The sequence below is a fragment of the Chanos chanos genome, chromosome 16 (genome assembly GCF_902362185.1).
Source record: "Chanos chanos chromosome 16, fChaCha1.1, whole genome shotgun sequence".
In the NCBI taxonomy this organism is placed as follows: domain Eukaryota; kingdom Metazoa; phylum Chordata; class Actinopteri; order Gonorynchiformes; family Chanidae; genus Chanos; species Chanos chanos.
The window spans coordinates 1,916,527-1,931,856 of NC_044510.1; positions in this window are offsets into that span (position 1 = coordinate 1,916,527).

A 15,330-nucleotide genomic window follows, 5' to 3' on the forward strand; every position below is an offset into this window, starting at 1 on the left:
ATACCACAGTACCATCACTGGATTAACAACAAATACCACAGTACCATCACTGAATTAACAACAAATACCACAGTACCATCACTGGATTAACAACAAATACCACAGTACCATCACTGGATTAACAACAAATACCACGGTACCATCACTGGATTAACAACAAATACCACAGTACCATCACTGGATTAACAACAAATACCACATTACAACACAAACTCCTGCTGCACATTTCTTATGATATTTGTTCGCGTGGCCATGAGAACGATAATAAGAAAACAAACACAGATCTGTCATGGGGATAAAAAAACAAACAAACAAAAAAACTAATGTTGATATATCTTCACTAATCCTTGTAGGTCATTGGTAAATCCTCATACATATGAAATCCACATGAAAACAACACACAAGGAGCTGGCAAAATAAAGAACAAAAGCCGGTCTCCGTATTCTGCCCGTGACATTTTGACATAGCTTGGTGTTGATGGGTAATGCACTACATCTCTCTTGACCACACTCTCAGTAGCATTTCACTGCCATCCTGTGTCCTGAGTATTCTCACATTTTCTCTGCATCTTCGCATCAAATCACGGTTCTCCACTTCTCCACATACACCCAGACATTCTGCCACTGGGTTTGAAGCTGCCTTTTCTATAACAAAACGTCATAGTCCTTAATACAAATGTACAGGGAAACATTTCAGTTCCAGTGACTGGGTGAGCGGTGAATACACTCTGGGTCGTAGAGAAGCCAGTTCTCAAATTCCTTTCTCCTTCTTGGTGCTCCCCGACCAAAAAAAAAAGAAAAAAAAGAGAGAGCTATAATTGGAAAGCGATGAAAGAGTGAACAGAATGAAAAGGGGAAAAAGGTTAGAGAAGGCAAAATGGAGGCACCTGAATAACTGTCTCCTCTATTAAAACACACACTGCATGAGATGGCCTCCCACCTAATACAGAATACAGATATCTTTTAACCATGTGAATGTCTGTGAAACACTCTGATGTCTTCTGTGTAATGAGATGAGTGGAAAAATCATTTATCCGTATATAAGCAGATTTTCCCAAAACTTCAAAGCGTACTGTTATTTCTGGTTATGTGTTGTTGTTTTTTTTTTCTTCACCCCAAAATAAACTCACAATGTAGCTAACACGTTTGTCAGCAGGCTTCTGGCGCTGTGTTGATTGTTGGTTCGGTCTTTGCCTATCCTGACGGCATGCCAGATTAACACATAATTACACGACATGTGTGCACTGTGAGGACACTGTGCATTTCCCGCCTGGAGAACGGGAATCTTCTGGATGAGTCGCAGTTTTCTCCTTCCTCCCCTTTGCTCCCAACAGGAAGTCGACAGCGGGCCCAGTGATGACATCACCCTCCTTCATCATTCTTCACTAGTCAAGACAACCACTGCTTTCAAAAGACACAAACACACACGTACGCACACAAACCTAGAGAAACACACACACACACACGCACGCGCACGCACACGCACACGCACACACACAGAGTTGCTAACACATTTTTGATTTAACATGGGGTATGCGTATTGTGGGGACTATGATGAATGGGCCACATTACCATGCGATAATGGAACTCAGTGTCAGGCAGTCAAGGTAAACAGTAAGGCAAACCACTTCTGAAAGGCATCTAATACATTTGTCTGAATGTGTTAGACATATACATTCACCACATGTACATTAGAGCCTGTTACACGACCCTGTCATTCATCAACTCCTATGCCAAGGTAAGATCAGTTCCTTTAAACATATTCTGCAATACATAACGCATGAGGTTATGATTTAACAGTAACTGAGCTACTCCCACCTCTGGGTGTCTCCTCACAGTGGAGTTACGCACACATTGGGCCTCATTCACCCATATCTTCCGAAGTTTTTTTCTTAAATTTGTTCCTGAGAAACGGCTTTAAAAAAGTCACGACGTCTTCTTACACCGCAGAACTGTTCGCATCTTTGTTCTTATAATGATGAATCCCATTGCCATCGTAAACTGAAAGCGCGTGCCAGTTGTTCTTGATTAGTACAGGCAAACGCCCCGCCAATCCCCATAAAAGGGCATGAGACTGCAGGGCCGTGTGCACACAAAGAAATCAATGGACGCCTGTTTCGGCCACATTTAAAAAAAAGTTCGCTTAATTGCGACTTGATGCCTCGGAATTCGGAAGTTATTTCACAGAATTCCGACTTTATTTCCCATAATTCCGATGTTATATCGCAGAATTCCAAATAAATTATCGGAATTTTGAATTTATTTCAAGGAATTCTGACTTTTTTCTCGCAATGCTGACCCCCCCCCCCTCGCAATTCCGACTTTTTTTTCCCTCGCAATGCTGACTTTATTTCTCGTAATTCTGAGTTCTTTTCTAACAACCAAGTAGGCGAGCTTAAGCCATCGCTTCTGTTCCCGCTTTAATGGTTCAGTGCAACGTGCTTACAGTAGCAGACAGGAGCAAAGGCCATGATGACTTCGTCTCCTCTGTCCAGGTACTTTAATGTTTATTCATATGTAAAAGCAAAATTGACTGATTCTCACACACTTGCTTTACAACCTGTCTGGTTTCAGATGGGATAACCCATAAGTAGTGTATGTAAAACTACTGCTCACTTATCACAGCCTCTATCAACTGTTATATTCTCATATTGCTCTTTTTGTTCATTGTGCAAAAGTATGAATAAATATGCACTACATTCTGGAGTGTTACATGAAGTGTTAGTGTAGTGTTTATTTATTTTAAAAGACCATGATGTTTGGTAAAATAGTGAAAATAATTGTCAAAAATTATGTAAGTTAAATCCCATAATATTATACAACTGTAAAATTGAAGAAAATGCAATAAACAATTATTTTGCACAAACATGTCAGCATTCAAATGTGCATAAGATTGCTCTTGATTGTGCATAGATTGTGTTCTTAATGAAGAACAAATCCCAAATAAGAAAACATTGGTGAATGTCAGAAAGCTGCTTAGGTGGGTTTTAAGAAGAAATTTCTTCCTAAGAACGGTTGGTGAATGAGGGCCATTATCATGGAAATTTCCCAGAGATCTTGTGTAGAGGATAATATGACAGTCCTTCAGATGGATTGTAGTAATATACACTCTGTATGTAATTTCATAACACAGTAAGATTTACATAACACAGATCTGCAAGTTTGTTTGTGTGTAGCTTTTACACTGAAGGCTAACAATTAGTAAAGCTAAGATCACAGTAAAGCTAAGTACAGTAACGTTATATATCTCTAAGAAAAGTCTTTTGTATTCCACGCAAGATACTGGAAAATTATTTATTCATTTATTTGTTTACTTTATTTATTTATTTTATGTGTTTTTGCAAAGTTTAGAGGACATTTGACTGCAAGTACATCATTCTACTGGGAATGGCTTGTAAGACAGGAGTCAATATCATGTTTTTTTTTTTTTTTATCAGAGTATTGTTGTTATTGGTAAAACTAAAAGCGTGAGACTGTTTTTTGATTAAATTTGGTGTTATTAATCTTTTGTTACAATGGAAGTTAATGGAGGATTACAGGAATCTAGCATTCAATGTGTGTGTGAGTGTGTGTGTGTGTGTGTGTGTGTGCGCGTGTGTGTGTGTTATGTTAAACATTACACTAAAGATCTTCTCTTCAAGTTTCTTATCTGCTCACATGCTCTAAACCACACCTTTAACTGTAGAGACAATGTAGATTTCACAAAATAGTTTGAGGTTTCCTGATATTATTTGTCAGTTTCTCCCTTGAAGTTCACAACATTGTCGAAAGGACACGCCCCTTTACAGATGTCACAGGCCATAACTGAACGATTGCTTACCCTCACTAGCCAGTGTTCAGTCTATAGTCACACTGACCTACAGCATGTCATCAGATTAGCCCGCCCCTCACAGATGTGGAGGAATATGTGACATGAAAGCAGAGACATGAAACTGACGTACACTGAAATGAAACCAGAGATATGAAACTGACATGCACTGACATGAAACCATAGTTTCTCTGTTTCTAAGATGAAGATGATGGAAGATGAAAGTCTCGGTTGGGTAATCTGGTCCTGGAACAGCATAAAATATCTAGAATCCCAAAGGAATGTATCACATTTCCACATTGTCAGGATGTCTAATACCAATGGCTTTCTTTCATTTCCACTGACAGAATCAGGGTTATTTGGAAATGCAAATGCATATTTAAACTGCCAGGATAAAAAAATTGCTGCATCTCTTGTGTGTAAATCAACTCCCTAAGTCAAATCCACCCACTAAATGAATGGAAACAGTACCATACTTATCAAGCCACAATCTGGTACTGTTATCAGTCATTTAACAGACATGTTTAAAGACATGTTTGTTTTTTTTTTTTGTAAACTGATGTCAGCTTAGTTTTTGGTGCAACGCTGACGTTTTAACTATAGCAAACAAACAGCTTCAGACATCATGAGGAGTTTCGTCAGTTTGGGCTTGGCCTGTCTGAGATCTGAATGGGAGGGGGATTATTTGTCCTCCCCTCCTAGACCCTCCCCAGGAGGTGATGCCTGTGAATATCTTTACAGGGAGGGGTGTGTGTGGGGGGGTGACTATCTCCTCTCCATCTGCCCCTCACGATGGCTTTTTGGTTCCCACACACTCGTGACTGGCAAGAAAAACGAGTGTGTGTAGTATGCACCGCTGAGGCCCAGTGAGCATTTGCACAGATGGTGAATGTCCTAATGCCATGACTGGAGAGAAAAAAAACAACAAAAAGAACAACAACAACAACAAAAATAACAACAACAAACTCACACAGAGATGGGAAGCAGCAGAAGACTGTGGCAGAACATAAAGGGAGTGGATGCAGCAGCGTAACCATTATACGGCTGATTAAGCCCTATCCACGTCAAACACCCGGAACATCTTTTAACATCGACAGCACGCATGCTCTCACACACACACACACACACACACACACACACACACACACACATGCAGAGGCGCACGCAGCAGGGGCACATGCGAGAGCACATCCCACACACAAACACACACACACACACACACACACACACACACACACACACACACACACACACACACACAAACACACACACACACACACACATACACGCGCACACACACACACACACACACACACACACACACACAAACACACACACACACACACACACACACACACACACACAAACACACACACACACATACATGCGCACACACACACACACACACACACACACACACACACACAGACTCACACACACACGTGTACGCTTGCCCATCGGAGATGATGTGTTTAATATGCATGATGAGAGCAGGAAGGCCCAGCAGGGCCAGGAGGAACTGTCCATGGTGCTGAAGGGGTTTGTGAGGATACGGCATGCCTGTTAATACTGACCGTGGTCCTTTTGTTTTTTTATTCTGAACACCATCCGCCAGGTCAACAGAAAATCCTTTTTCCTCACTAATAAAAATAAATAGATAAAAAAGGTCCTCTTTTCTGGTGGTATATTTTTAGAAATAATGCCAGAATGCTGAACAGCTTGGGTCCTTACCTTGGCTGGCTCTTATAATTGGCCATATAGCATATGAAATATAAGTGTGGAGTGGTGATAACAACATGCTGGTTGCTTCAAAGAGGAAGAATATTTTCATTTCTCTGTTCACATGTTTTACTCATTAACAAAGAGACTTTAAAGGTGCTCAGAACGTCACGCTATTTCAACGTGTTGTGTGACACAGAGCGGCCTTCAGAAATAGCTTCGACTTCTCCCTCCTCTTCCTCCTCCTCCTCTTCCTCCTCCCTCTGGAAAAGAAATAACAACGAAAAGCAAATTTTCCACAGGCTTCCAAGCCGTGTCATGCGGAATACTGTCCATGTTTCCATAATCAGCCCAGCGTTCCACCGATGCTAATTCAGCTAAGTGCTTCCCCTCTGAACACTGTACTTGGATTTTATTCTAAGCTTTCTGAGTTCATTTCAGATTAAACAGTCTTCACCGAACATCATTTCAGAACATTTACAAGTCCTTTGTGGAAAACACGCATCCGTTTTTTTAATTTTTTTTTTTTTAATTAAAGTTTCATTTTTGGGATGTTAATTCCTGGTACAAAGGCTGTACTGGTCCAGCTAGTCCACAGCACTGATACACACCAGTCTGTTGTAAGGTCGTCTGAGCAGCATGCAGGGTGTCCAGCATGTTTAAAGGGAAGAGCATTATACTCTCTATAAAGGTAAACTCATTCCCCTTTGTTATACGTGAGGACAAACTCAGACACTGCATGGCTTGTAAATCATGAATTGTTTCATTCTTCTTTGGACCATACACTCCTCTAAAAATTCATTCTCCAATTACTCAGGCCTGTTTAAAACTACCATTATAGACAAAGCAGGTATCACGTGATCAGTTTACATGATCACTGAGGTGACTCGGGTAGCTAAGGTGTAACATGTATAATTGTAATAATAATACAGTTAAATTTCTGTATAAGTACTTTTATGACACCAAACTGTGATATTCCATATAATAAGTGGACTGGGAGAGAAACGTCACTCACTGGTTTAGGAAATGAGATAATTGTGTTTGAAGGTGCGTGGACAGAGAATAGTGGCAGGAATGGAAATGGGACATTGTATACATTGTTCTATAGACACTCTGGCCACTGATCTGTGCCCTCTGACCTTTTAAAGCCTTATTAAAGAGAACATATGCAGCAGGGAAATTCATTGGTTTTGCTGATGTTTAAGATTACCAAGAGCTCAGAAAGCCTGTTTTTGACTCGCATGCACTATGGGAATAAAGCAGACTGAATCTATATGTATCTGTATCTATATCCATATTTGTATTTTTATCTATCTATCCATCTATCTATCTATCTATCTATATACATATGTGTGTGTGTGTGTGTTGTAATTAAAATAATAATACTTTTTTTGTTGTTTTGGTTTTTGTTGTTTTTTGTGTTAATGCACCGTGGACTGGGTTAAGTCTGTATGATATAAATGGATGAGTAAGTTATTGTACATCAGATGTGAGGGTGAAGTGGAACATGAGTGCTGGCATAGACAGGCTCCAGTGGCACTTGTTCTGTTCACTGGATGATCCGATGAATGGCTGTTATCCATGCTCTCCTAATTGCTTATTTGACTTGTTTTAAGGTTCACATGCGCTCCATGCATGTGTTCACTTTGTATGGAAACATCAATTTGCATTTAGGCAGAAATGTAAAGACATGCATTGCTCCAGAGACAGACAGGCAAACATTCCCACACACACAGAGGCACACACATACACACACACACACACACACACACACACACAGAGGCGCACACACACACACACAAACACACACACACACACATACTCTCTCCTTCTCTCCCTTCGCAGTGTCAATCATACTTCACTGACTTCATCAAAATCTCTGTATCAGATGTTTTGTCTGAATCTGAGTTATCTGAATAATTCCATTTTAAATATATCAGAAGACTAATTTAGGAGAACTTCACAGTCCAGTGTATAGGATTTTTAATTATGTAAGGTGACAGAGAGAGTGTTATCTTTCTCACGTTTGTCTTTCTCTGCATTTTTTTCTTCTGGATCAAGAGTGTGAGGTCAAATTTACAAAGTTACATAACTTTGCAAAGTTACATAATATTTTAGAGACAGTACTAGACTGATAACTGTATATTCCTTGAAAAGCTCTCAGATACACATGCACAATGACACATGTGTAAGTATGGTATATGAATAATGAACTGTATGTGAATAGAATTAAAATTCTGCCCAGAACACACATATTCACAGCTGTGGTCTGGACCAGTCAGGTTCCCATAGTGCTGCTACATCTTTGACACATCTTATTCCAGACCTCAGACCATCTCTGACTGACACATCTTATTCCAGACCTCAGACCATCTCTGACTGACACATCTTATTCCAGACCTCAGACCATCTCTGACACATCTTATTCCAGACCTCAGACCATCTCTGACACATTTTATTCCAGACCTCAGACCATCTCTGACTGACACATCTTATTCCAGACTTCAGACCATCTCTGACTGACACATCTTATTCCAGACCTCAGACCATCTCTGACTGACACATCTTATTCCAGACCTCAGACCATCCCTGACTGACACATCTTATTCCAGACCTCAGACCATCTCTGACTGACACATCTTATTCCAGACCTCAGACCATCTCTGACACATTTTATTCCAGACCTCAGACCATCTCTGACTGACACATCTTATTCCAGACAGACCATCCCTGACTGACACATCTTATTCCAGACCTCAGACCATCTCTGACTGACACATCTTATTCCAGACCTCAGACCATCTCTGACTGACACATCTTATTCCAGACCTCAGACCATCTCTGACTGACACATCTTATTCCAGACCTCAGACCATCCCTGACTGACACATCTTATTCCAGACCTCAGACCATCTCTGACTGACACATCTTATTCCAGACCTCAGACCATCTCTGACACATCTTATTCCAGACCTCAGACCATCTCTGACTGACACATCTTATTCCAGACCTCAGACCATCCCTGACACATCTTATTCCAGACCTCAGACCATCTCTGACACATTTTATTCCAGACCTCAGACCATCTCTGACTGACACATTTTATTCCAGACCTCAGACTACAGGGACTGAGCTTTCTGAACACCAACTCAGTTTCATCATTTTCTCTCTCTCAAACTTTCTCTTTGTCTCTGTCTCTGTCTCTGTCTCTCTCTCTCGCTCTCTCTACCTCTCTCTCTCTTTCTCACTCTGACTCTGTTTTTCTCTTTGACTTTCTCTGACATTCTGGCAGTCTCTCTCTGTCTCTCAAATGCGCGAATGCACACACACACACACGCCCTTAAGAGGTGGCAAGTTTTGAGCCTACCCAAAATTTTGATAAGTAAAGCTGAATCAAAGAGAGAGAGAGAGAGAGAGAGAGAGAGAGGCAGATAAAGAGAAAGGGAATGGGCATGAAATCCATTAGGCAGAGAGAATGTGACGAAACAAAAGAAAAAAAAAGCAGCAGTTAAAAGCAGAGTGAAAACAGAAATTTTAATGTAGCTTATTTCTCTCCCTCTCTCCCTCTCTCTCTCTCCCTCTCTCTCTCTCTCTCTCTCTCTCTCACTCTTCCTTTCCAACAAGCCCCCCGTTGCTAAGCAGGCTCTCCTACATCAGTGAGAGAGGGCTTCTTTGATTTTGCACCACCATAAGTAAAAACGTGGTCTGCCTGCACATCACAGCAGCCTACACCTTTCCCCAGGGCCGTCCAGCCTGTGTAGCCATGTGACTGATCCGGCTTCACCTCATCAGAGAACAGAATGACAGAAAGCTCTGTCCATCCGATGTCTCGCTCCAGGGGGGCTCACTTACGCAGCCTGTCCACTCATTCACCAAATCAGACTCACAGCGCTACACACTTCTAATTACTTGCATGACAATTCATAGGTGTGTCGGCAATAAGCGGCGTAATAAGTCTGATGCACCTCTAAATGATATACCATGTTTCATTTGGCTTTTCTAGGCTCTTTTAACAGGCCTCTCCAATTCCTCCCCTCAAACAGAGAAAACATTTAACTCGCACTTTTAGAATAAAATAAAAATCCTGCCTAAAATAAAATGTTTGTCAAAAATATCACATGTTCCTCAAATAACTTTCAGGGAGGCCTTGAAAAAAAAAAAAAGAGGTTCTTGTGACTCTCCACAGTCTCCTAATCAAATATGTAATTACACAGCCTCTATTGTCCAATTAACTTTTCTTTTAATTAGAGAGAGTGTGTCTGTGTGTACTTTAGAGGAGACAACAGAAAAACCCCCCACAAAAAAAACGAAATAATCCTTCATCATTGTTGCATGGTTTCCAAAATATCTGTGAGTTTTTCTTTCCTCTTCTTCTTCTTCTTCTTCTTTTTTTTTTAAATTATGGTCTTTTACTGACGTTTGTGAAAAGTGAATCATCACATGTAAGATTGAAGTTATTTCAGAACAGTCTCATAGACGAAGACCACTGGTCCACTGATATGACTACATTCTCTCTGGGTGTCAGAGAGGTAAGCATTAAATAAAAGATGAAAGATTTAGAGATCAGTCGTTTTCTTAGCTACAGACAGTTTGATTTATGTCAGGGATGAAGCTAAAGTTAGTTTGCCTTATTTGATTTGATTTTGATCAATTCACTTAACAAATGTGAAATGTAAGCGTATGAAATAGTATCTCTGGTACTGTGGAAAGGTTAGACTGACAAAAGTCGAGGTCATCCCATCTTTTTTGCTCTGCCTTCAAAGTAACAAAACTAACATTTTGTATTCATAAAATTTGTGAGACAACATTTTTATTCTATTTAGCTGGACTATGAGTAATCTAAGACAAGATATGCTTTCAAAGAGCCATGTGGGAGAAAGAAACACACACACACACACACACACACACACACACACTCACCAGGGGGGTTGTTTTTTTTCCTGGTGTGAATTTTGTTGACAGGTGATCTCTGCTGGATGTGTTATAAAACACTGAGTACCCTTACATTAAGATGAGTCACTCAACGCAAACACAAGTCTCCGTGTTATCTGGGGCAGCCAAGCATTCTTCACATTCAAAGCCCAAATCTGACACACTCCTCCATCCTTAAACATGGATTTTCAGGGACAAAACCACAGAGTACCCAGAAGAATCGCCTTAGATGACGCCATCACCTCTTTGTGTCTACGCCAGCAGTGCCCACACCAGGGCTACATTAGTAACATCTCTGTTTTCTTCATCCAAAGTCATTCATCTGCATTCATCAGGGATTTGGCAGCTTGCAGAACAGAGCTCAGGTCAGACCTGGTGTAAAAGCTGTGTTGTAGCTCTGTAACACACAGAGTAAGTAGCACAAAGCTCTAACATACAGATTTGACTGACAGCTGCAGAAAACTGCCATCAGAAGATGACTAGCAACACTGCCCTTTAGGTTTGTGCCTTGTCTGAGCCATAGACCTTACCAAGCTTCTTGGAGACCATCAGTTTCTGCGGCACTCAACTCCTACACTTTTCCTTTTTCTTTCTCTCTGTCAATAGCTCAAGTCCTCTTTCTTAGGTTGCCTATCCATCAGAATTCTCCCCCTGTATGAACACACACACACACACACACACACACACACACACACACACACACACACACACACACACACTCACCCACACACACACTCACACACACACAAACAAACTGCCTAAACCTGAACTTGGATGAGGCATTGTTGTTTTTCATGTTTTTGAAGGACTCTGAGCTGAGAGGCCTCTCCATGCCCACAGACTGGCTCAGCGGTCCGCGTTCTCGACTTCGCCAAAGATTTTGGAAAGCTCGATTACTGATTCAGCTTCTTCTCCGGGCCAACTGATGCAAGAGGCAGAATGAGAGAGCTCTCTCTCACACGGGAATCTAGACCATAAAACTCTCATTCCTCTCCAGTCATGAAACAGGCCAACACCTTCACTACCGCTACACAGCCTTTCTCTGGGAGCAGAGAACAGGGTGAGAAGTGGAGGACGTTGGAATTGAACTGAAATGAAACGTTTTGGTTCCTCTACTATGAGTCAAACTAGAGAGAGAGAGAGAGAGAGAGAGAGAGAGAGAGAAAGAGAGAGAGAGAGACAGAGAGAGTGAGAGAGAGAGAGGGAGAGAGAGAGGGAGAGAGAGAGAGAGCAGTAGGGGAAGTTATGTGCATCCAAATCAAGTTTCTAAGAAAGTTATTTCCACACCCACATAGGAAAAATCATGTACCATCAGCGTCTTCATACATTTTTTACTGATATTTTTGGAAGTTCGCCCATGTTCTCACTACTTACTTCGCTACCTTCTTCCAAATGTGTAGCTTGAGCGAAAAAGTACACAGATGACTCCAGACAAAAATAAAAATGCTCATAGTTTTAAAACCACAAGAACCTGGAATGAAATCTTGCTGAGGGAACTGACCATGTACTTTACATGTTCTACATACTTACATTGGAAATTTGGCATAAAACATGTCTGACAAAATGCAATGTTTGCAGATAAAATATCTTTCTAATTCGGATGTGTTATCAGAGGCATGCTTTTGATCTTGTTAAATATCTGCAACAGTAAAACAGACAGCCCTCTCAGACTGTTCTGCTATATCAAAAAATCATGATCATTAAAGATACGCTCTGCGAGAGTAGAGAAACTACCGGAACATAGCCAGAGACCAACCATCCTGACAAGACCTCTAACAGTAAGGCTAGCCCCCACTGGAGGACAGCAGTCTGACAAAACACTACAGAGTTCCTGTAGATTTATGCCCGGCTGCAGTTTCAAGTGCCTGTTAAAAAATATATCACCACCACCGTTACATCATTTTTCCATTCAGACTGGAACGGTGCAGATTCCTCCTTCTGTCATTCGACAAGAAAAAAAAAAAAAAATCCACAGGGTTTTCTGACTCTGCGTTTGCTTGGATACACACGTCTGGTGAAAATAAACAGGGCTTTTCCTGAGTCAAACCTGCCTTGAGATGGTTCTGATCCATCCTGGTTGATAATTTTTGAGTGTGGGGTTATCACCGGGAAGGACTGGGGAAAGATAACTTGGGGCATATGCTTTGCACGTTAGATCTGGTTTTCTTTTAGCATTATTATTGTGCAAATATTAAAATAACCATTAGATCATCAGAATGTTATTTCCCAGTTTGACTTGATTGCTGAGACAATGTGAATGCAACCCTGGCTAACACAGCATAAAACCAAACTCTAATGAGTAAGACATTAGCGTTTTAAACAAAACAGTAAGACAGTTATAATGACCTCCTTTTTCTGCATGAAAAACAAATAAACACACTAAAAGCCCAGCCAAAAGCATTTAACGTCTGAGGGGTAATCACACTTCAGACTACCTTGATGCAACCTCAGTATTTCATTAATAAAGTCCTCTTCCGTTGTCATTGTCACTATTACAATGACAGGACACTGTATGTGTGTGTGCGTGTGTGTGCACACACGTGTGTGTGTGAGTGTGTATGTTTGAGTGTGTATGTGTGTCTGTGCGTGCTTGTGTGTGTGTGTGTGTGTATGTTTGAGTTTGTGTGAGTGTGTGTGCGTGCTTGTGTGTGTGTGTGTGTGTATGTGTGTGCGCGCGTGTGTGTGAGTATGTTTGAGTATGTGTGTGTGTGTGTATGAGTGTCTGTGTGTGTGTGTGTGTACTGGGATCCTGGGGAGCCAGACCACTCCATATTTTTTCTGTAGTCCCAGCATTTCACTCAACAGCTTTAATTTTGGCAGTTTGTGTAGTTTAATAAGTGAGTCAGAAGTGACAGTGCTAGGAGACTATATAAATCTCCATCATGGTAAGTGGCCTTCCATAACACAGTTAAAAAAAAAAAAAACCAAATGGATAAAACAATCCCTTACATAAGAGCTCCAGTTTCTCAACCATTCTACTCCGTTTCATACAAGGTCTTGTAAGAACGACTTTTTGGTGTTTTGTTAGGTTCCCCCAGCAATAGAACAAAGTTTTGCATATCAAACCGAAAGATCTGGTATGTTTTTGATTTAAGCTATGTGTTGCAGACCTGTACATAGACATAAAGGTTTTACTCCAGGTAGTTTCAGCCTGTGGCCATGAGAGTGTTTTTAATGCCCTTTCAGGCAGAAAATGCAAGGGGAAGCTCCTTTTTAATATGATACAGGAAATAAGAATTAAACTTAATGTACTGTCATATTTTACTCTTTATGTTTTATCTGTGACTTTTTCCTAAAACAGGCTAAAACTATTGTAGAAATAGCGCTTTTCACAATGAAAAAACAAAACAAAACAAAAAATAACAGGAAACCAGTAGCAGACTCACTTGAATGAAAAAAGATTTCGAAATTGCTAAGGTTTGTTTAGCTTCCATAAAGTTTGTGACAAGAAACCACTGGCATCTTGTGTGTGTGAGAAATATTCAATCAAACCAATAATCAGTCTTCAAACTAGACTTAAAGCCACTCCACATTGTCTTCAACTTACTGTTGTGATGGTTCACAATCATGTTCAATGCCTATTAAAATGGTGTGTGGAGTGGAAAGGGTTGACCTATCAGCTTGCTTGGGAGATTTACTAATAGGAACTAGATGTTTATAAAACAACGTGTTTATTGGACATAATTTGTGCCAATCACATTTGAAGTGGAAGTAATAATATCCAAGGTTAAAGTCAGAGGGTGTTCAAAATTAAACATGCAAACTAAAAACCAAGGGTCTGCCAATGCACCTACTTCTATCCCATCTCCAAACACCTGGCACCCTGACACCAGGCAGGCTCAGATTTCGTTACGGTAGTAAACACAGCCAGAAAATAGCTATCTGAAAGCAAACAAAACAAAAAAAAGAAAGAAAGAAAGAAAAAGATAAAGGAGGTGATGACACAAGGCCAGTGACACATAGTGAGACCAGTCAACCAACCTGTCTCATGTGACATCTCGGGATCTCAACAGGAACTGGGCTAGTGCTTGATGCTGTCATGTGGTAGTCAGTCCATCCCCATTCTTGTGAGTATGCTGCACCACTATTTATTAACAAACACCACATGACAACAGGATTATAATATATATTTCAGGGCTTTTCTTGTTTCATATACCTAGCATGATTAGCTGCTTATTGGAATCTGTGACATTCAGAGAGCTGAAATCCACTTCAGGGCTCTAATCATCAGGTCACACATTTCACAGCATTAAGAAACCCAAGAAAATAAAAAACTACTCAAAATAAGTATTCCAAATATAGCTATCCAAACTTACCACCAACAGTAAGCCATAAAAAATAAATCCAAATTCAGAAAACACTACACGTAATTACCGCCGCTATCTGTGCATCGGCTGGAGTGCCAAGATGGGTTTTAGAGTGGGCTCGGAACAGGATGGGGAGTTTCTCACTGTTTTCCTGGTATTATTCCAACTCTCAGAACCTTCCGGGTAACAGAGACATAGGAATGTCCCATCACTGAGCAAAGCTTTTATTTAATGCAGTTTAATGCAGAATGACCCTTAGAAGGAACTAAGGAATCCTGTCTACATGTTAGTGTCTATGTTTACCTATGTGTACAAGCATCTATGTTACCTATGTGTGTACAGTGTGATGTTGATTCTCCCTCGTGTACAGTGCTGTGGAAAAGAATTTCCCTCCGGGACAAAGAATCTAACTAACTAACTTTAATGGAAACTCACCTGGCTGTATTTTTTCTGTCAGGTTGTTGTGCAGGTGGACAGAGTCCAAGCTAGCTAGAGCAGTAAAAACCATGTGAGGACAAAGAACTGGAGATCATATCTACAGTATTTATTGACAGTGCATGTTCTC